The sequence below is a fragment of the Globicephala melas genome, chromosome X, assembly GCF_963455315.2.
Source record: "Globicephala melas chromosome X, mGloMel1.2, whole genome shotgun sequence".
Classification (NCBI taxonomy): domain Eukaryota; kingdom Metazoa; phylum Chordata; class Mammalia; order Artiodactyla; family Delphinidae; genus Globicephala; species Globicephala melas.
The window spans coordinates 121,134,559-121,158,198 of record NC_083335.1 but is presented as its reverse complement, the minus strand read 5'-3'; positions in this window follow the sequence as shown (position 1 = coordinate 121,158,198).

Sequence of the window (23,640 nt, the reverse complement as noted above, 5' to 3'; positions counted from 1 at the left end):
TCCACTCTTTTATTTAAAGTTTTTGTTGACCAGTTTGGATACTTTTCTGGTCTATGTCAAAGGTACATATACTTTTTCTTTTGCTATTCCAGTCTCCTGTGGAGTGAATCCAGTGAATATGTCATCTTCCATACCATAGTTTTTAATTTCCAGTATTTCTTTTTGGTGCCTTTTTATAATTTCCAAATCTTTACCAAAATACCTACTTTTTAAAAAAATTGAAATATAGTTGATTTACTGTATGTATATACATCCATTTTCAGATTCTTTTTTCATTATAGGTTATTATAAGATATTGAATATAGTTCCCTGTGCTATATGGTAAATCCTTATTGTTTATCTTTATTTTTTTTGTTTTGCCCATGCCACGCAGCTTGTGGAATCTTAGTTCCCTGACTAAGTATTGAACCTGGGCCCTCAGCAGTGAAAGCACCGTGTCCTCACCACTGGACCACAAGAGAATTCCCTTGTTTATCTATTTTATATATAGTGGTGTGTATCTGCTAATTCAAACTCCTAATTTATCCCTCCCCACTCTTCCCTTTTGGTAACCATAAGTTTGTGTTCTATGTCTGTGAGTCTATTTCTGTTTTGCAAATAAGTTCATTTGTATCCTTTTTTTAGAGTCCACATATAAGTGATATCATATAATACTTGTCTTTCTCTGTCTGACTTATTTCACTTAATATGGTAATCTCCAGGTCCATCCATGTTGCTGCAAATGTCATTATTTCATTCTTTTTTATGGCTGAGTAGTATTCCATTACACACACACACACACACACACACACACACACACACACACACCCACCCCACGTCTTCTTTATGCATTCATATGTCAATGGACATTTAGGTTGCTTTCATGTCTTGGCTGTTGTAAATAGTGCTGCTCTGAACATAGGGGTGCATGTATCTTTTCAAATTAATGTTTTCATCTTTTCCAGGTATATGTCCAGGAGTGGAATTGCTGTATCATATGGTAACTCTATTTTTAGTTTAGTTTTTTTTTTTACTTAATTAATTTATTTATGGCTGCGTTGGGTCTTCGTTGCTGCGTGCAGGCTTTCTCTAGTTGCGGCAAGCGGGGGCTACTCTTTGTAGCAGTGTGCAGGCTTCTCATTGCGGTGGCTTCTCTTGTTGCGGAGCGTGGGCTCTAGGTGTGCAGGCTCAGTAGTTGTGGCTTGTGGGCTCTAGAGCACAGGCTCAGTAGTTGTGGCGCACGGGCTTCGTTGCTCCATGGCATGTGGGATCTTCCCAGACCAGGGCTCAAACCCGTGTCCCCTGCATTGGCAGGCGGTTTCTTAACGACTGCACCACCAGGGAAGCCTTATTTTTACTTTTTTGAGGAAGCTCCATACTGTTCTCCACAGTGGCTGCACCGATTTACATTCCCAGCAACAGTGCAAGAGGGTTCCCTTTTCTCCACACCCTCTCCAGCATTTATTATTTGTAGATTTTTTGATGATGGCCACTCTGACTGGTGTGATGTGGTAACTCATTGTAGTTTTAATTTGCATTTCTCTAATGGTTAGTAGTGTTGAGCCTCACTTCATTACCCTTTTGGCCATCTGTATGTCTTCTTTGGAGAAATGTCTATTTAGGTCTTCTGCCCATTTTTGGATTGGGTTGTTTGGGTTTTTTGATATTGAGCTGTATGAACTGTTTGTATATTTTCAAAATTAAGCCCTTCTTGGTCTCATTGTTTGCACATTTTTTCTCCCAAATGATAGGTTGTCATTTCTTTTTATTTGTGGTTTCCTTTGCTGTGCAAAAGCTTTTAAATTTGATTAGGCCCTATTTGTTTATTTTCCCGTTTGTCTAGTTTCATTCTTTTGTTTGTCTTCTACATTAGTTCCATCTATCTATCTATCTATCTAGCCATCCATCCATCTATCATCTCCCCCCACCTCTCTTTCTCTCTCTTTCTATCTTAGCTATTTTAAATACCCTGTCTGATAACTTTAACATCTGGACCATCTGTGTGTCTGTTTTCACTGACTATTTTCTCTTTTCAGCACAAGTTACCCATTTTTATTTCTTTGGATGTCTTGTGATCTTTATTTTGCATATCAGTTATTTTGTATAAAAGAATAGTAGAGTGTGGAATACATAATCTTTTACTCCAGGGAAAAAACACACCTTTTTTTTTTTTCTTTCTATCAATCCCTTGGAGTATGGGGCCATGCCAATTTGACATCTAGTTTAGCTAAATTTATGCTTTTTGAAGCTTTGGTTGGATTTAATTTACTAATGGCTTCAAGCATTTTGAAAGCATGCTCCAGGCTTTCTTTTCAGTGTCAATTACAGCGGAGCACTGGCATGATTTCATTCCATGGGTGGTCTCCCTTGTTTACGGCCCAGCATCAGCCAGCTTTTTGGTTTGCTAAGGATTTCCCCTTTGTTTTCTTTCCCTTTGTTTCCTAGTCCTTCCCCTATGTTTCTGTTTTGGAGAGACCGCTCTCTGTACTGAGGCTCTTCCTACAGCCTTTAGAGGACAGTTGCTTCACAGTGTGTGAAGACCAGGGATGCTTCGGAGAATTTCTGTTAGGTCTCATCCCATACTCCTGCCTTTGGAATGTGGCTACATAGTACCTGAGTGAGCCTGAATGCCTCGTAGAGGATATATAGCAACTCTCTTGCTCTGCCCCAGATAAGTATGTGTAGCAAAAACCTGCTGTTAAGAGTTAGCGGGGAAGGATTTCCCTGGTGGCGCAGTGGTTAAGAATCCAGCTGCCAATGCAGGGGACACGGGTTTGAGCCCTGGTCCGGGAAGATCCCACGTGCCGTGGAGCAACTAAGCCCGTGTGCCACAACTACTGAGCCTGCGCTCTACAGCCCGTGATCCACAACTACTGAGCCTGTGTGCCACAGCTACTGAGGCCCGTGAGCCTAGAGCCTGTGCTCTGCAACAAGAAGCCACCGCAGTGAGAACCCCGCGCACCGCAAAGAAGCGTAGGCCCCGCTCGCCGCAACTAGAGAAAGCCCACGCACAGCAGCGAAGACCCAACGCAGCCAAAAGTAAATAAATAAATAAAATTAAGAACTTAAAAAAAAAGAGTTAGTGGGGAGACGTGGATAGACCTAGAGACTGTCATACAGAGTGAAGTACGTCAGAAAGAGAAAAACAAATATCGTGTAACATTGTTTATATGTGGAATCTAGAAAAATGGTACAGATAAACTTATTTGCAAAGCAGTAACAGAGTCACAGGTGTAGAGAGCAAACTTATGGTTACCAAGGGGCGAAGGGGGGGTGGGGTGAACTGAGAGATTGGGATTGACATATATACACTACTGTGTATAAAATAGATCACTAATGAGAACCTTCTGTATAGCACAGGGAACTCTACTCAATGCTCTCTGTGGTGACCTAAATGGGAAAGAATTCTAAAAAAGAAGGGATACATGTATACGTATAAGTGATTCACTTTACTGTACAGCAGAAACTAACACAACACTGTAAAACAACTATACTCCAAAAAAATTAATTAGAAAAAAGGAGTTAGTGGGAAATGCACAGTCCCTTTGGGGCACACTCACACACATGGTTATGTACTTATACATAAATTCATACCTGTGAATGTACCGTGAAGTCTTTTATATTTACGACATTAGGTAAGGTCCAACAAATGAATATTGAAAGTCCAATAATGGAAACCTTTCCCTTCGTTCGTAGTATTATATGACTGAGCAATACAGAAGAAAGAGGCTCGAGTTTCCCACAATAGACCCTTCCATTTCCCAGACTATTTTGTCATCCCTGCTCATTCAAGTCTCTATAAAGTTACATTAATAGGTTTTATTCAAAATTCCTATCTTAGGAAAGCATTCAGTCCTTTGTAACCTCACGTATTAAAATGTCCAAACAATTATATTTTTACAGTGATGGCAGGTGGCATATTTGACTTTATAAATTGAAGGATGCATGTGTAGAGTGAAGATAAAGGTATTAAGAATATTCTCTTGAAGAAGAATCTCCTGGGAATTACAGTGTCTACCATCCTTTCTATTGAGGAGCAGGTAGAAACAATGCCCTCCTGGCTCAGAGACTGTGAAAGTGAAAAAGACATTTTCCCAAGACCAGAGGTTGAACTGATGTCTCCTCCATGCAGTCACCCACTTTCTGACATTCCTAACTGAATTCTCAATACTTTATACTTTTATTTTAACACGACCATTGCCTAATACTCTTCCTTGTTTGATGAAATTTGCCTAGACAAACGTCCATCGGTGGTGTTTCTTAACCTGCTGCTGTTAAAACATCAACGATTATCATTTAGTTTGCCCTTTCTTTGAGTGATTCCTTCAGGGAGCGTTCATCTTCCTGGTTCTTCCAGTTCTAGGCTGGGCTGAGTTGCCTCCTGGCTTTGGCCAGTCCACATCAGACACTTGTCTTTCCTCCTGGAGGCTGGCTCGCAGTTGCTTGAGGGATTCCTTATGTACGATGGCCTGGATGGAACAAGGAACAGCAAAGATTCAGGAGACAGAAGGAGAAATAGACTCCACCTCCTTATAGAAGGAATATATATTGAAAGGACACGGGTACAGAAAAGGATGAAAAAGCATGGCCAAGATTATAATCAATCTACCAGGCTGTGTACCCTCTTAGACCAGCTGGTATTCTTGACCAACTCATACCTTTCACTTCTGTACTCCCTACTTCATTTCCATGCTCTGGTTCATCCCAGGTTTCCCTGTTTATTCTAACCTCTCCCTGGTGTGAAACGTATATCCCTACTAGTCCCCAAATACGATTTTGTGGTTTGCAAGTTTCCATTCAAAGGGCAGTCTTATCAGTGATGTTGTCCTTGTAGTTAATACATGATTTAGAGTGAAATCATTCAGGTGGATAATTTAAATCTGTTGAAGAGCTGACAGTTGGTCCTCAAAAATGACCCTTAGCTCTCACACATGAGCTGGTCTGCTTTATGCCCTAATTACTCTTTCAGTTGTTAGCAAATAGTAAGTTAACAGTGAAGTATGATTTTCAGTGGACTCTGAGTAGTACCCATGTAATAAAGAAATCAAGCTGGACTTTGGTGCCAATTTTGGTCTTATTCATAGACTAGTAGCTGAAGCATTGTATGCCCAGGTTGATGTTCAACTGAACATTATACATCGCTAACTTCTTGCTGGTCCTGGGATAGGTGCCTTCTTTCTGTCTGAGGAGAATATTTCTTAAAGTTGTGACATAGCTATCCAAACATCCTTGGAATGCAGGTTGGTAAATCATTCTTTTGCAGATTTTTCAAGGACCGTTTTCATATCCTCTTGAAAAAGAGAAGCTCATGCCATTCAGAAATGCATGGTTTGGATGATTTAAATGGTCAGTGAATTAAATTAGATATTCCTTTGATGCGTTTGGAGAAATACTATTTTTCTTTCTCATGTTGACAGATCTCGCCTTCCGAAGTAGATTAAAGGACTGAGTCGTTGACTGGAAGACTTTGCCTAATTAAAGATGGACTTACATGGAGGGTGGATCCAGGGAGAGATTAGCCTCTGTCTTAAGAGCAGTCTTTTGGAAAAGGGGATTAAGTCCAAGGAAAATTGAGGAGGAGATGCTATAGTCTAATACTTGCTTTCTCAGGTAATGTTTCAGACTACCTAGTGATGTTTTCTTTAAGAACTTAAAAGCAACAGCTGGCAAGTAATAGAAGGAAAATGGAACATTAGTATGACAGCCATTGCTGGCCCCAATTCTGAAATCATGAAAAGTATTCCCATTAGGTAAGCTACTTACATCAATTTACTGCCTGTGACACGGAGAATGCATAAGACTTTTCTCTTTTCTAGGACCTGATTTTTATAAAGGCCAAAGCTAAAATGGTTGACACACACTGGCGCATTAAGCAGACTTGAGATAGATTACACATGCATTAATTTCACTCGTAAGATTTCCTGGAAACGCAATTGTAGATCCTGGTCACTGATGTGCTCTCTTGCCTTGAAGTGGCCACTTGTTAGGGCAAAAGTGCAGGTTGATATTCTATGCAAGGTACTAAGAGTAAAGGCCCCTCCTTGAAAATATGTGTAAATTACTTCCAAAAACACTTATGGCCACTCTATTTGTCACCTTTGCTATCAGTTTTTCAACCTGACCTCACTTCTGAATTCTGAAAAGAATGGTTGACATGGGCTAGTCTGAGCCACTCTGCTCCAGCCTGTAACTAGGTCAAGTTTGTAGTTTGTTTCCGGTATGTCCTTTCTGTATTTCTCCTGGAGCCCAGGCGAGAGGTGGCAGTGGCATACCACTGGAACTCAAGGATAATTCTACCAGTGCTGGCCTTTTTTTCACCCTTACATGACAAGGTTGTGGATACACAATTCATGGCAAGGAAGTAGAAAAAATGGGACAGATCATGGAATCTTCCATAAGCACTTTCTCATGTAACTTGGATGATAAAATATTCACTGATCAGCGAGAGTCAAACATACACTTACGTTCTGAGAGATGGATGGATTAAGGGGAGATCGCAGAGGATTAGGTTGAAGTCACTGAGTGAACTGTTCTGAGTCAAGCATGAGACAGAGAAAAGTCCAAGGCAGGGGCATTGACCCAACACTTCCATAGATCTAAACATGAACACGTGAACTGATGGAAAGGGAAAGGGGGATTTCTACAAGAGAAGGATGTATTACACAAAATATGGAAACTCAGAGGTAGAATGATGTTTCAGAAGGAGCCTAGGATTCAAAGTTGGAAGATGAACGTTGGGATACTAGGTCTGCGTTCATCAAATAATTCCACTGGGACTCAGTGTTTTTCATATCAGATGTCCATGAGAATAGTAAATCTGGGTGAGATGACGCTCTAGGGTTTATGTACTCTAAAGCAGGACTCACAGTTTGATGGAGGAACTGATAAATTATACTTACGATACTGAGGCCCCTAGAGCTTCATGAGTTTGCTGACGTCACTCTGGAAGTTAATGGAATATCCAAACTATGGAACTGATGCTTCCTGATGCCTTTAAAGAAGGCGAACGATCACACCTGGAACTCCGGATAATTCTAGAAAATACCATGTGTTCTGCTTGCCAGGACTTTTCTTTATACAACTTTTAAGACAGAGTGTGGGGACTTCCCTGGTGACGCAGTGGTTAAGGATCTTGCCAATGCAGGGGACGTGGGTTCGAGCGCTGGTCCAGGAAGATCCCACATGCTGCGGAGCAACTAAGCCTGTGCGCCACAACTACTGAAGCCCGCGCGCCTAGAGCCTGTGCTGTGCAACAAGAGAAACCACCGCAATGAGAAGCCCACGCACCACAACAAAGAGTAGCCCCCACTTGCCACAACTAGAGAAAGCCCATGCACAGCAACGAAGACCCAATGCAGCCATAAATAAATAAATATATATTTTTTTTTTAAAAAAAGAGAGACAGAGTGTGAGTACTTTGTCATTAATCTCCCACTGTATTGATTTGGGTGTAATTCTGTGACAAACATATCCTGCTAGTATAGTCTGGTGCAATTTACCATTTCTTTTGTTTATCTAGCTTCACGGAGGTATAATTGACAAATAAAAATTCTATGTGTTTAATGTGTACAACATGATGATCTGAGATACGTATCCATTTGAAATGATTACCACAGTCAAGCTAATTAATGTATCCATCACCTCACTTAGTTATGATGTTTTCATGTGTGTTAAAACCCTGGAGATCTACTCTTTTGGTAAATTTCAAGTACACAGTGAAGTATTATTAGTTACAGCCACCATGCTGTACATGAGATTGCTAGACCATATTTCTCTTGCATAACTGGAACTTTTTATCCCTTGACCAGTATCTTCCCATTTCTACCAACCCCCAGCCCCTGGAAACCACCATTATACTCTCTGCTTCTCTCTGTGGCTCAATTATTTTTTAGATTCCACATGTAAGTGAGATCATGCAGTATTTGTTTTTCTGTATCTGGCTTATTTCACTTAGCATAATGTTCTCATGGTCCCTCAATGTTGTCAGAAATGTCAGGATTTACTTATTTTTAAAGACCCAATAATATTCCATTGTGTGTGTGTCTATCTATTATCTATCATCTATATCTATCTATGTTTCTAAGTGTCTATCTTATCTATCTATCTACTATGTATCTTATCTATCTTTGTATCTACCTATCAATCAACCTATCTATCTCATCTTTGCTTTATCCATCCATCCATCCACAGACACTTCGGTTGTTTCCACGTCTTGGCTATTGTGAATAGGGCTGTGATGAACTTGGTAATGCAGGTACCCCTTTGAGATCCTGATTTCATCACCACTCCTTCTTCACCCCTTGGTATTAAACCGTCAATCTTGCTAGATCAGACGATACACCACTTGCATATAGATCTGGGATATTAATGCTTTCCTGTAATGGATAGCTGCCTCTGATATCTTTCCTTAAATGTTTGTCCAAACCTTTTAGAAACACTGCGATTGCTAGATTGCTTTGGAGTTCAGCTGCATATTACACCAATCTAAATGAAGTTGCTTGCAATGGACTAAAGAATGTGGTAGAACCAGTTGTTTTCTGCATTTTTGTAAGAAGCATTTTCAACTTCATCCACTCCTTCCACTTAAAATGACCTTGAGCATCATTGCCTACTTTTGTGATAGCCGAAGTGCATTTTCCAGGTGAGGCATTTAGAAATGACTAACCTTGCAGGTGGATGACAGGACATGTTATAAATGAAGACAGAAAAGTGCCACCTTTCACATTTTTTAAAATTTCACACATGTCTCCTACAAACCTGAGAGTTAATTAGACTTTCATTTTGTCAGCAGTTTTCTTTTTCCAGGAGAGAAGCAAATTTGAAACTAAAGACCATGTTCTTTTGGCAACTTCCAGAAGGATGGGAGATTTCAAAGTCTTGCATCTTTTCAAGACCCCTCTGTATATGAGTGTGTTCATGATGTATGAATTGCAGCTGGAAAAATTAGCATTAATGGATAGATTTCAAAATTCAACTGAAGATATTCTAAAGGATGCATTTCATTGTGTTCTTACTAAATTGGAGGACGGTAAGGCCATATGGAAAAAGGATATATTGTATATAATATACAGGTATTTCCAGATAACACATCCTATTATCAAAAACAAATCTGCATAATGGAAAAAAGATAAAGTGAGGCAAAGGACTGTTATGTTGCAGAAAAAATAATTAGAGTCAAATCAGGTAATTATTGTCATCAGATACAAATCTTCCAATGTGAAAGGAATCTTAGAAACTGTTTTATCCAACCGACTTAATGTACAGATGAGAACACTGAAGACAAAGGTTGTGTTGTATTTTTATTCTCAATAATAAAAATAATTACTGTTCAGTAATTTTTTCATTTTCTAACTGTATTTCTCAAAAAGTTATGCCCATTTTTAGTAGGGAGGAGAAAATTCAATTTACATAAGTGTGTGGGTGCTGGAAAAGCAGGATCTTTTACTGCAGGATATTTAGGAGATTTTAATATTCTAATGTATACTGCAAATCTGTAAATCTTATTTGACCCCAGAACCTACCCTCACCTTCTTCCCCCAGAGAATCTCATTACATGAGTGTTCTGAGTCATAATACACTTTAGAAAGCATGGATGTACATTATACCGTGACTCCATCACGACCTTCCCTAGAGAGTGACAGCTTCCAATGAACCCATATTATTCCCACCTCTCCAGACTATGTCCCCGAATGGTCCAAGATGATGAATCCACAGGACATCCTTCAGACTACACCTCTTTTCTGTCTCAGATGGACAGATCTGTTCATGATCCTTAAGAAGATAGAGTATTCCTAAGCTCACTGAGAGGGCTTCAAATGGATGGATTCAATAGGAAAAGGAATATATATATACCACTTGAGAATAAAAAATGGATTATACTTATATATTTATACTTTCTGAAGGAAACACATCATGATGTCATGATTAAATATATATATATACATACACACACATATACAAATATACATTATAAATATACAGATAGGGATTTCCCTGGTGGTGCAGTGGTTAAGAATCTGCCTGCCAGTGCAGGGGACACGGATCGAGCCCTGGTCTGGGAAGATCCCACATGCCGTGGAACAACTAAGCCCGTGTGCCACAGCTACTGAACCTGCACGCCACAACTGCTGAGCCCGCGCGCCACAACTACTGAAGCCCGCGTGCCTAGAGCCTGTGCTCCACAACAAGAGAAGCCACTGCAGTGAGAAGCCCATGCACCACAAGGAAGAGTAGCCCCCGCTCGCTGCAACTAGAGAAAGTCTGCACGCAGCAACGAAGACCAACACAGCGAAAAATTATTTATTTATTTATTTATTTATTTTTAAAAATAATAATAAATAAATATACACATATATTTGTATATATTTGTACATGTATACATATAACATATATGTATATATAATTGCTCTAAGATAGATAGATATCACTGCTACATAGACACCATATCTATATAGATATCCCATTGCTATTGCTATATGTATTACATATAATGTTTATATATAAATATAAATATGTATTTACTTATATGTATCTGAATTGTCCACTCACCTTCTACTCATCTGGGCTATAGAGCTTGTGTCTGGGATATAGTTACTCAGATGCATCCAAAAAAAGACAAGGTTTATACCACTGACTCTCTAAATCTCTTTTTTTTTCTGAAATATTTTCTTGAACCCAGCTTCATCAATCTCATTAATTATAATCCTTTTCCACTTTGATTACTAGGTGTGCTTACAGTACCATTACCTGTGAAGCAGTAACCACACCTGTAACTGGCATCTCAAAGGGAAAGAAGAAAAAATAGGACAAAATAAACAGAGAACACAAATTCTTGAGGTGAGACAGCTGTCTCACACACATATCCGATGACCTCGAAGAACAAGGGAAACAAAGTTTCATACTTTAAATACGATTTCCTGACATATGATTTTTTCATCAGGAAATCATATTTAAAGTGTTAACAAACACTTAAGTATTATTAAAAGTCAAAACGTAGTAAATCAAAGTAAAAATTAAAACAAAATCAAAGTAAAAATTAAAACAAGTACATATTGAAAAGACACAACGTTTATTAAGAAATATTGATACAGCTCTGTCATCCCGGGTTGGATCTTAGTAACATTATCAAATGTTAAATATAAAAAACATAATCCATCGTCCTCTTCAATAACATTTTTCATCAGAAATATATGGTAGTAGGAAAGTGTAATTGCATTTTCTTCCTTCTTACCACGTGTTAAAAGCACTAATAATAATAAAAAAATAAAAACCCAGAATGTTAAAAACAGATTTGGGTTAAAAGGGGTAAAGGTGGTAACACAAGATAATTATCAGGAAACCCTCAGTAAATGCCATTTCTCTGCAATGCCCATTGCCAATTTGGAAGGATCCCTAAACCACTGAATTTTTGTCAAAACCCAAATTGCCTGGAGAGTTTATGGAACTGTTATCAGGGATTAGATTTCCTTGAGAAGTTAATATAGTAGATCTTGCCTCTATAGTAGAACTTGCCTCTCTTCTTCTGTTTAATTTGAATTATGATTCCCCTTCTTGGAAAGGAAGTTAAGGATTATTCCATAATCCTAGCTACCAAATTCCATCCAAAAAAGGCATTTCAATGACATCTTAAAATAAATTGATTTTCTGTTTCAATTAGATATGATTATGGGACTTTGGTTTTGTGAAGGAAACATCCACAGATTATTGAAATTGGATGCTTATTTACTTTCTCAGAAACCATCACTGAATCTATTAAAGGTGGGCAGATCACTCAAAGATCTTTTCAAGATCTATTTTTAATTCTGTACTTCTCTTGGATTCTTTTTTCCTGCTGTCTAAACAGATATATATGTATTTATTTCCCCTTGTTTAATTTCCATTTCACATTGGTTTTCTTATTAATTCTGTTTCTGCATTTAATTAACATTTTACATTTCTTAATTCCTTTCCTGGATTTGGGTAATTTTGCCTTATTAGCGCTTCAAAGTCAGATGGAGAACTCCAAGCAGAGGCCTTAATTGTATGAGTAGTTAATTTCCTGTCACAGACAAACTCGTACATAGTAAGTGGTCTTTAACCTTTTAGACGTTCACAGGAAAATTAGACTGTGAACGCCTTACATCCATTTTTACATATTAATTTTCTCCAAACATCCATGAAATAATAAAAGAAAATAATATCTATTGCTGTCATTCAAAATAAGCAAAATCTGGTGCGTTTGCTAATACATCACCATTTTTTAAGCATCTATTTCCCTAAGACTTGTAGATGAGAGCTCTCTATCCCAGTTCAGGTTTGGTGAGATTTGTTGTTGCCCTTTCTGGAAGAATTATCAACGTAATTTTTTCATTTAAAAAAAAAAAGAAAAAAAATAAAAAATTAAAAAATTTTTTAAAAAAAGGATGATATATTGATTTTAGGAATTTCCTTTAGGAAATGGAGAGACTGTGAAGGTTTTTAATGAGAATATTCACCACCAACCCCACCACCTTTTATAGCTTATAAAAAGGATACTTCAACTTTCTAAATAGATAGCAGTAGATTGCTGGATAAATTATTTGTAATATATCCATATATATATATTCCATCAATTACTATGGTTGGACAGAAAAATCTTTCATAGCAAAGGGGAAATTGTTTATAGTACCAATTGAAAAAATGCTTATTTCAAAAAATGTGTACAGCATGTAAATATTATGGTAAAACATCCTATAGTATGTATTTCTACCTGCAGAGAATGATTGGCAGTATATAAAACAAAATGTTAAGAATAGCTATCTCTTTTTAAAAAAAAGAGTAGTTATCTTTAGGTAGGCAGGTTATTTTTTTTCCTTTGGGCTTTTTGGTGCAATATGGATTTTTTGACAATGTCTATGTTTATATAACAAAAGAATGAAATTCCATTAAAAATATGTTTTTGGAAACGTATATTGCCACTATTTTGAACAGCTTAGAGTACAGTTACAGGATCGTGGGTCTAGAAACATAAGGTTGTATATTGTAATTTAACATACAATGACAATAATATTCACTTTTTCTTTAGTATTTTCACAGTCAACTTTGCCTTCCTGGTCACGGATACCTGGAGGGTGATGAAGGGGAAAAGATGATGCACAGTTGAAAACCTTCCAGATTAAAGGTAAGAAAGAAAAATCTGAGTCGTATCAGACTGGAGATACACCACAGAGAAGAGGTAACTATTAACTTAGACTCTACTGCAAAGCCTATGAACCTGAAAAACCACTCCCCAAGCTCACGTTTTCTTTGCTTTCATTGATATTCCCTTGGACTTCTCCTCTTACACACTATACATGTGGCTTTCAGAATATCCTTAAATTGGCCTGGAATGGTTGCCAGGGAGTGATTGGCAATGAGATTTATCAAGGAAAATCTCAAAGACTTGGGAGAGCTTGATATGGAGAACTTACTATGGACTGGTGGAAGAGGCCATGCTCTGCTCCTAACGCATCCCGTCTTCAGAGTGGCATACTCATCCTTCTTTGCTGAAAATTTTGGCTGCTGGCGGCTCCTAGACTCCCTTCCTGAGAACTACCCTAGACTGCAAGGCATTGCCTACCCTCCAATCTGTACCTCTCCCCAAGGGGTGGACCTTGATCCATGATTGGTTGGTGTAGGGATAAAAACAGGTAGCCACTTACTTCAATTTGGGAGAACTCTGTTTGGCCATTCTAGCCCCAGAGCTTCCCATCAGGTAGGCTGAACCTATGTTGCAACTACAAGGCAGGGTCTAGAATGTTGATCAGTTTCAAGACTAGCTTGAATTTAGCAAGACTGCTTCATTAATGGTACTGAGTTCTTCCACCAGGATCAACAAAAGGCATGGTTGTCTCTCTTTGGGGGGATGTTACAAGACCTTGATGATCATTGCCGAGATCCCTTTGTTCATAAGGGGCTGAAAAATAAGGATACTTTCCTTATGCCCAGCTTTCTTAACTTTTCTCTTGGAATTGATCTATAAAGGAGAATTTCCTTCACCAATTGTGCAGTTACTAGAAAGCAAATCTGTCTAAGACTTCTAGACGGTGTCAGAAGGATTCTAGAGCCAACTTGAATGGGCTCCCACTGGCTAAAGATGACACACTCTGACCATTAATAAGGAGAGCAGTTTTAATGTATTAAAATACAAATTTTATTGCATGTATGAGTTCATGATAATGCTAAAAATAGCCACACTGATCATCTTTAGAAAATACTTGAGAATCCACTCATGACTTTGAAATAAAGGTAAAGAAACAAGCATGTATCCTACTCTTCCTATAAAAACTCAAGTTCAGACTGATCAATGGAATTTTAATTTTAAAAAATTCAATTATTCAGGTTTTCATTGAATCCCTCTGAGATACTTCGTGTGTAAACAGAGATCTTCAGTTTCCTATATAAATCTGTTAACCACATATTAAATTATTCATGTTAGTGTAATGTGCTCACAGTGAAATAAGATGAGAAAAAGAAAACACCCTAAAAACCGGAGCAACCATGGTGCATTTTAACGGTGGTATGGAACCCACTGGGCTGTTTTTGTTTTGTTTGTTTTGTTTTGTTTTACCATGAAACTCCAATAGTTAGTCAAAGTTGTGTTTTGTGTGTCTGGAGGAAAATAGTTTTCCTACTTTGTTGGCTGGTGGCACATAGTATATATCTTTGGGTATAACTTCAGAAGAAATATAGTTTTTTGGAGCATATTAACTTCTCATTATTACCTGTGGTGTGAATTATTTCATGATTCCAGTGCCTCTAATAGGAAATAAAGTCCAACAAAATAAGGGTGAGATGAAAGGATCCAATGAATAACGACAAAATTAGGTAAATATGAAGTAAATGATAACCACCCTCTTAAAAATACAAATGGAATAACTTCAGATATCATAATTTTAACTTCCAGCTTCATTTATTATGTCCTGTGTGAGTTCCTGAATTTACTCAGAAGCACACGGAGCCATCACGGTGATTACAGCTCACGCCATGTTTTAAAGAAACCTTTTACTTTAACACCAATGGACATTTTAAATCGGAGGGAAACGGATACAATGGTGGAAGTTTGGGAATATCACTGGAACACAAATGCTCTGAAGGTCTGAAGTCCCACAGGTTGCAAATCAGTGCACAGGACAAGGGTAATTTAATAATATTCCAGGCATTGTTCCCAGAGTTCATCATTTTTTCTGCTCTCCACTGGAAACACACCAAAGGAAATGAATCCGGTGCCGGAAGCACGAAGTATTTTACAAACGCAGGCTAATTAATCTCCTTGTCACTACTGTCATGAAAGGCATTACTGTTTACTGTTGAGAAAAGAGAGTTGCACCTTTAAACGCCTATACTTTTAAATACCCATCTAGTTTTATCGCACAAAATGTAACCTGTAATAACAAGGTCATAAAAATGTCGGTCAGAAGAGGTGCTGGGATTGAAAGAAAAGAAAAATGCCCATCGATTCCTTAGAGCTGACTTAGGGTTTCCTCATATGTGGAGATGATGATTTGAGGATGTAGGAATCTATTTTTATATAAATTATTTTCTGGGTTATCTCCCCAAAGAAGCAGGGATGAGTTCTAATCCCCCACAGTTAACAGCCCGTTAGTCTTGGGTTCCAAGTCGAATGCTGACACTTACTGGCTGTGGATTCTTGGCCAATGGACTAAACTCCACCAATTTTTGGCGACTGTTGTGAGAATTTGACTTAATGAAGCTAAAATGCTTGGTACAATGTAGCTCTTCAGTAAAGTGTAGCTATTACTCTGTGACCAGGCACCGGACTGGCAACGATTTGAAAATGCATCCCTGAACAGAGCTTTTTAAAGTGCCCTCCGCTGCTGTATACTCTTTTAACCATTCATTTACTTGTTCACACATTTATATAACAAATTTTAGGGGCTTCCCTGGTGGCGCCAATGCAGGGGACAAGGGCTCTATCCCTGGTCCGGGAAGATCCCACATGCCACGGAGCAACTAAGCCTGTGCACCACAAGTACTGAGCCTGCACTCTAGAGCCTGCCAGCCACAACTGCTGAGCCCACATGCCACAACTGCTGGAGCCCGCGTGCCTACAGCCTGTGCTCTGCAACAAGAGAAGTCACTGCAATGAGAAGCCCGCGCACCGCAACAGAGTAGCCCCCGCTCGCCACAACTAGAGAAAGACCGTGTGCAGCAATGAAGACCCAACGCAGCCAAGAAACAAAAAAAAAAAGAAGAAATAAATTTTAAAAAATATTTTTAAAAAAACCAAATTTTAAGCACTGCCCCTAGCTGAGCATAGAGATACATGACAGATACATACATTTTTTTCTTTATTGAAGCAAAGTGACTCAGTTATACACATATATACACTTTTTAAAATATTCTTTTCTATTATGGTTTATCCCAAGAGACTGGATACAGTTCCCTGTGCTCTACAGTAGGACCTTGTTGTTTATCCATCCTACATATACTAGTTTGCATCTGCTAATCCCAGACTCCCACTCTGTCCCTCCCCCAACTCTCTCCCCCTTGGCAATCACCAGTCTGCTCTCTATGTCTGTGCTAACTCCTTCTGTTTTGATTTTATTCTCTTCAATCACAGGTGTGATGACCATTTTAACTCTACAGCAATTCTGAAGACCAGGAAAGTTCACGGCAAGCATGCTCTGTTGGATGTGGAGGTCTCCGCTGAATTTCCTTACGGTGTTTGCGTCCCAAAGCTCCCTCCCTCTCACCCCCATACCTGATAAAGTGCAGCTGATTGACTGATGAGGTCATCTTTTTAGGCCTGCCATCCGGGAGCCAGGGCCCAAACCCATCCCCGAAGGTAGCATGACCATTTATTTACTTTATTTATATGTTACCCTAAACGCCGGCCACACTCAATAACACTTCTTAAGTACAAACGCAGAAATAGGATTCATCAGAAATATGATTACATCGAAACCTGAGTCAAGAACATAGGTTATTTTCAGCTACTAGGGAGTTAAAATTCACCTGTTAAAACCAAAATGTTGCTTATCTCAGGAAGACTTAATACTTTAACAATTCATTCCTTGGGTGTTTTTTTCACTCCTTCTTTTCACAGAACTTCACCTCAACGTACATCTTTCAGCATCACCTATGTCTGATCCTTTTCCTGTTAGTTCTTCTAAATTATTATTTTTTTCTGCAACCCTATGACATCACTTTTTGTGCATCCCTGCTGCTCTGAAATTTTTCCAAAGTAGCCCATCCTAGCAAGAAGATAGTATCACTCAACATATTATAGCGAGACTTCTGAGAGAATCCGGGTCATCTGTGTAGAGACACAAGCAATCTGATTCTTATCATCTCAGAAAATGCTAAAATTGGAAGCAATTTTTTTCTTGGTTTGCATCAATACTTTTCTAGAAGAGTCTCCCTCTTGCTGGGTATGCTATCTAATGCTGATTTCTTTCTTTTTTCCTCTTGAACGTGAGTCAAGAAGACTAGTTCCGATTTTATTTGTTTAATAAAGTGGATGTGTTTCTGCAAAAATATTTCCTTTTAGGAAGCAGGGGACAATTTAGCTTTTATGTACATTTTTAAAAAATTTATTTTATTGGAGAATAGTTGATTTACAATGTGTTAGTTTCAGGTATACAGCAAAGTGATTCAGATATATATATATATTTATATATACTCATGCTTTTTCAGATTCTTTATCCATATAGGTTATTACAGAATATTGAGTAGAGTTCCCTGTGCTGTACAGTAGGTCCCTGTTGTTTATCTATTTTATATATAGTAGTGTGTATGTTAATCCCAAACTCCTAATTTATCCCTCCCTTTCCCCTTTGGTAACCATAAGTTTGTTTTTGAAGTCTGAGTCTGTTTCTGTTCTATGAATAAGTTCATTTGTATCATTTTTTACCAGGGACCTTTCCCACTCATAATTTTCTTATTTCTAGTTGTAGCCTTTTCTTTTCCACTTAGAGAAGTTCCTTTAGCATTTGTTTTAGAGCTGGTGTGGTGGTGCTGAATTCCCTTAGCTTTTGCTTGTCTGTAAAGCTTTTGATTTCTCCATCAATATATTTTTAATTTTAATATACTTTATATTATATATTTAATACATATATATATATAAAATTATTATTATTATTATTTTTTGGCGGTACACGGGTCTCTCACCGCTGTGGCCCCTTCCGTTGCGGAGCACAGGCTCCAGACGCGCAGGCTCAGCGGCCATGGCTCACGGGCCCAGCCGCTCCGCGGCATGTGGGATCTTCCCGGACCGGGGCACGAACCCGTGTCCCCTGCATCGGCAGGCGGACTCTCAACCACTGCGCCACCAGGGAAGCCCCTAATACATATATTTTTAAAATTAACATGTTGGCTTAGAAATGAATGAAATCACAAATGATCGGGAGGATTAACCTGAACACCCTTTAATATGAAAAATGTGTTACTGCACATTCGATTGTGTATTCTCAAAGTCACAGAAGAAAGACCAAGACGTTATATCACTCTGGAAAATCCACGTATTTCCCAAATAGGTACGCTTTGCTTTATTTTGTCATGTTTCTGATGTATCAATCATGGAGAAAAATGGGAAAGAGTCTCACTACTTAAATGCATAAAAATATACTATGGACTCATGACTAATTCAGATGGACTGAAGCCACGGTCCCTCTCTTCAAGAGAACTGGAGACGTATATTGTGTACAACATTTAAGCCCGTCCCCTCTCTGCTCTTAAGAATTTCAAGATTAAATTAATGTCCCAAGAAGGGCAGCTTCTAATTAGCCCCTTTCATTCCACTTAACCAGAACATAATAAATCCTCCCTTCAATTATGTTAATGGAATCCCTAGGGGAACAACCATCCGGACTCTGCAAAGAAACCCCCTCACAGCAGTGACTTGTCACTGCTTCCTCAAGGTACATCAGCTCCTTCCGAATTTCCCTGCAGCACTTCCATTAATTTTGCAGTTGGGGTCAAGTCCTTGGCAAAACGAAGTTTCCGGCTACGCTGGGTTACCATCACCTTACTGTCTCTCTTCAGAAGCCATTCATGGAGTATGAACGTAAGTTCATTACTTTGAAAGAATTGCAACCTTGAGATTTATTGGAAACTATTGTAAAAATGGTTCCCCTTCTGAAATAGTTGCCCAATACAGACAGACCAACGCTAGTGGACACTGCTTCTGTCACCCCTCCGGTTTCCCTTCATGGGGTCATTGTACATAATCACCAGCTGCCCTGTGTGCTGATCACACACAACATCATTCTTCTCCAGAAAAATGTCCTTCGAGAGTGTTCCAGCTTTGGTGCTATTGGCACCTGAGGCTGCATCATTCATGGTTCTGGGGGCTGCTTAGTGAATTATAGGTTGTTGACGAGCATCCCCATTCTTCACACTCCAGAGCTCCCTGTAGGATCAGGGTGGAGCTGAACTACAGCTGAAGCTACAATGTGCCTTAATTTCTTCCCCTGCAATGTCTTTTTTTTTTTTAGGTTTTTTGTTTTGAAATTTTCATTTTATTTACTTTTTTCTACAGCAGGTTCTTATTACTTACCCATTTTATACATATTTGTATATACATGTCAATCCCAATCTCCCAATTCATCCCACCACCATCCGCCCCCTGCCACTTTCCCCCCTTGGTGTCCATACGTTTGTTCTCTACATCTGTGTCTCTGCCCTGCAAACCAGTTCATCTGTACCATTTTCTAGGTTCCACATCTATGCGTTAATATATGATATTTGTTTTTCTCTTTCTGATTTACTTCACTCGGTATGACAGTCTCTAGATCCATCCACGTCTCTACAAATGACTCAATTTCATTCCTTCTTATGGCTGAGTAATATTCCATTGTATATATGTACCACATCTTCTTTATCCATTCATCTGTTGATGGACACTTAGGTTGCTTCCATCTCCTGGCTATTGTAGACAGTGCTGCAATGAACATTGGGGTGCATATGTCTTTTTGAATTATGCTTTTCTCTGGGTATATGCCCAGTAGTGGGATTGCTGGGTCATATGATAATTCTATTTTTAGTTATTTAAGGAACCTCCATACTGTTCTCCATACTGCCTGTATCAATTTACATCCCACCAACAGAGCAAGAGGGTTCCCTTTTCTCCACACCCTCTCCAGCATTTGTTGTTTGTAGATTTTCTGATGATGCCCATTCTAACTGGTGTGAGGTGATACCTCATTGTAGTTTTGATTTTCATTACTCTAGTAATTACTGATGTTGAGCAACTTTTCATGTGCTTCTTGGCCATCTGTATATCTTCTTTGGAGAAATGTCTGTTTAGGTCTTCTGCCCATTTTTTGATTGGATTCTTTGTTTTTCTAATATTGAGCTGCATGAGCTGTTTATATATTTTGGAGATTAATCCTTGGTCCGTTGCTTCATTTGCAAATATTTTCTCCCGTTCTCAGGATTGTCTTTTCATCTTCTTTGCAGTTTCCTTTGCTTTGCAAAAGCTTTTACATTTCATTAGGTCCCATTTATTTTTTTTTTTATTTCCATTACTCTAGGAGGTGGATCAAAAAAGATCTTGCTGTGATTTTTGTCAAAGTGTGTTCTTCCTATGTTTTCCTGTAAGAGTTTTATAGTGTCTGGTCTTACATTTAGATCTCTAATCCATTTTGAGTTTATTTTTGTGTATGGTGTTAGGGAGTGTTCTAATTTCATTCCTTTACATGTAGCTGTCCAGTTTTCCTAGCACCACTTATTGAAGAGACTGTCTTTTCTCCATTATATATCCTTGCCTCCTTTGTCATAGATTAGTTGACTATAAGTGCATGGGTTTATCTCTGGGCTTTCTATCCTGTTCCATTCATCTATATTTCTGTGTTTGTGCCAGTATCATATTGTCTTGATTACTGTAGCTTTGTAGTATAGTCTGAAGTCAGGGAGCCTGATTCCTCCAGCTCTGTTTTTTCCCCTCAAGCCTACTTTGGCTATTTGGGGTCTTTTGTGTCTCCATACAAATTTTAAGATTTTTTGTTCTAGTTCTGTAAAAAATGCCATTGGTAATTTGATAGGGATTGCATTGAATCTGTAGATTGCTTTGGGTAGTATAGTCATTTTCACAATGTTGATTCTTCCAATCCAAGAACATGGTAGATCTCTCCATCTGTTTGTATCATCTTTAATTTCTTTCATCAGTATCTTATAGTTTTCTGCAGACAGGTCTTTTGTCTCCCTAGGTAGGTTTATTCCTAGGTATTTTATCCTTTTCATTGCAATGGTAAATGGGAGTGCTTCCTTAATTTCTCTTTCAGATTTTTCATCCTTCGTGTATAGGAATGCCAGAGATTTCTGTGCATTAATTTTGTATCCTGCAACTTTACCAAATTCGTTGATTAGCTTTAGTAGTTCTCTGGTGGCATCTTTAGGATTCTCTATGTATAGTATCATGTCATCTGTAAACCGTGACAGTTTAACTTCTTCTTTTCCAATTTGTATTCCTTTTATTTCTTTTTCTTCTCTGATTGCCATGGCTGGAGCTTCCAAAGGTATGTTGAATAATAGTGGCGAGAGTGGGCATCCTTGTCTTTTTCCTGATCTTAGAAGAAATGCTTTCAGTTTTTCACCATTGAGAATGATGTTTGCTGTGGGTTTGTCATATATGGCCTTTATTATGTTGAGGTAAGTTCCCTCTATGCCCACTTTCTGGGGAGTTTTTATCATAAATGCATGTTGAATTTTGTCAAATGCTTTTTCTGCATCTATTGAGATGATCATGTGGTTTTTCTCCTTCAATTTGTTAATAAGGTGTACCACACTGATTGACTTGTGTATACTGAAAAATGCTTGCATCCCTGGGATAAATCCCATTTGATCATAGTGTATGATCCTTTCAGTGTGTTGTTGGATTCTGTTTGCTAGTATTTTGTTGAGGATTTTTGCATCTATATCCATCAGTGATATTGGTCTGTAATTTTCTTTTTTTGTAGTATCTTTAACTGATTTTGGTAACAGGGTGATGGTCACCCCATAGAATGAGTTTGGGAGTGTTCCTTCCTCTGCAGGTTTTTGGAAGAGTTTGAGAAGGATGGGTGTTAGCTTTTCTCTAAATGTTTGCTAGAATTCTCCTGTGAAGCCGTCTGGTCCTGGACTTTTGTTTGTTAGAAGATTTTTAATCACAGTTTCAACTTCATTACTTGTGATTGGTCTGTTCATATTTTCTGTTTCTTCCCAGTTCAGTCTTGGAAGGTTATACCTTTCTAAAACTTTGTCCATTTCTTGCAGGTTGTCCATTTTATTGGCATAGAGTTGCTTGTAGTAGTCTCTTAGGATGCTTTGTATTTCTGCGGTGTCTGTTGTAACTTCTCCTTTTTCATTTCTAATTTTATTGATTTGAGTCCTCTCCCTCTTTTTCTTGATGCGTGTGGCTAATGGTTTATCAATTTTGTTTATCTTCTCAAAGAACCAGCTTTTAGTTTTATTGATCTTTGCTAATGTGTCCTTCATTTCCTTTTCATTTATTTCTGCTCTGATCTTTATGATTTCTTTCCTTCTACTAACTTTGGGTTTTGTTTGTTCTTCTTTCTCTAGTTCCTTTAGGTGTAAAGTTAGATTGTTTATTTGAGATTTTTCTTGTTTCTTGAGGTAGGCTTGTATTGCTATAAACTTCCCTCTTAGAACTGCTTTTGCTGCACCCCATAGGTTATGGATCGTCGTGTTTTCCTTGTAATTTGTCTCTAGGTATTTTTTGATTTCCTCTTTGATTTCTTCAGTGATCTTTTGGTTATTTAGTAAAGTCTGGTTTAGCCTCCATGTGTTTGTGTTTTTTACGTTTTTTTCCCTGTAATTGATTCCTATCTCATAGCATTGTGGTCAGAAATGATGCTTGATATGGTTTCAATTTTCTTAAATTTACTGAGGCTTGATTTGTGACCCAAGATGTGATCTATCCTGGAGAATGTTCCACGTGCACTTGAGAAGAAAGTGTAATCTGCTGTTTCGGATGGAATGTCCTGTAAATATCAATTAAATCTATCTGGTCTCTTGTGTCATTTAAAGCTTGTGTTTCCTTAATTAATTTTCTGTCTGGATGATCTGTCCATTTGTGTAAGTGAGGTGTTAAAGTCCCTGACTATTATTGTGTTACTGTCAATTTCCTCTTTTATAGCTGTTAGCATTTGCCTTATGTATTGTTGTACTCCTATGTTGGGTGCATTATATATTTATGATTGTTATATCTTCTTCTTGGATCGATCCCTTGATCATTATGTAGTGTTTTTCCTTGTCTCTTGTAACATTCTTTATTTTAAAGTCTATTTTATTTTATATGAGTGTTGCGACTCCAGCTTTCTTTTGATTTCCATTTGCATGGAATATCTTTTTCCATCCCCTCACTTTCAGTCTGTATGTGTCCCTAGGTCTGAAGTGGGTCTCTTGCAGACAGCATACATATGGGTCTCGTTTTTGTATCCATTCAGCAAGCCTGTGTCTTTTGGTTGGAGCATTTAATCCATTCAAGTTTAAGGTAATTATCCATATGTATGTTCCTATGCCCATTTTCTTAATTGTTTTGGGTTTGTTTTTGTAGGTCCTTTTCGTCTCTTGTGTTTCCCACTTAGAGACGACCCTTTAGCTTTTTTTGTAGAGCTGGTTTGGTGGTGTTGAATTCTCTTAGCTTTTGCTTGTCTGTAAAGCTTTTGATTTCTCCATCGAATCTGAATGAGATACTTGCTG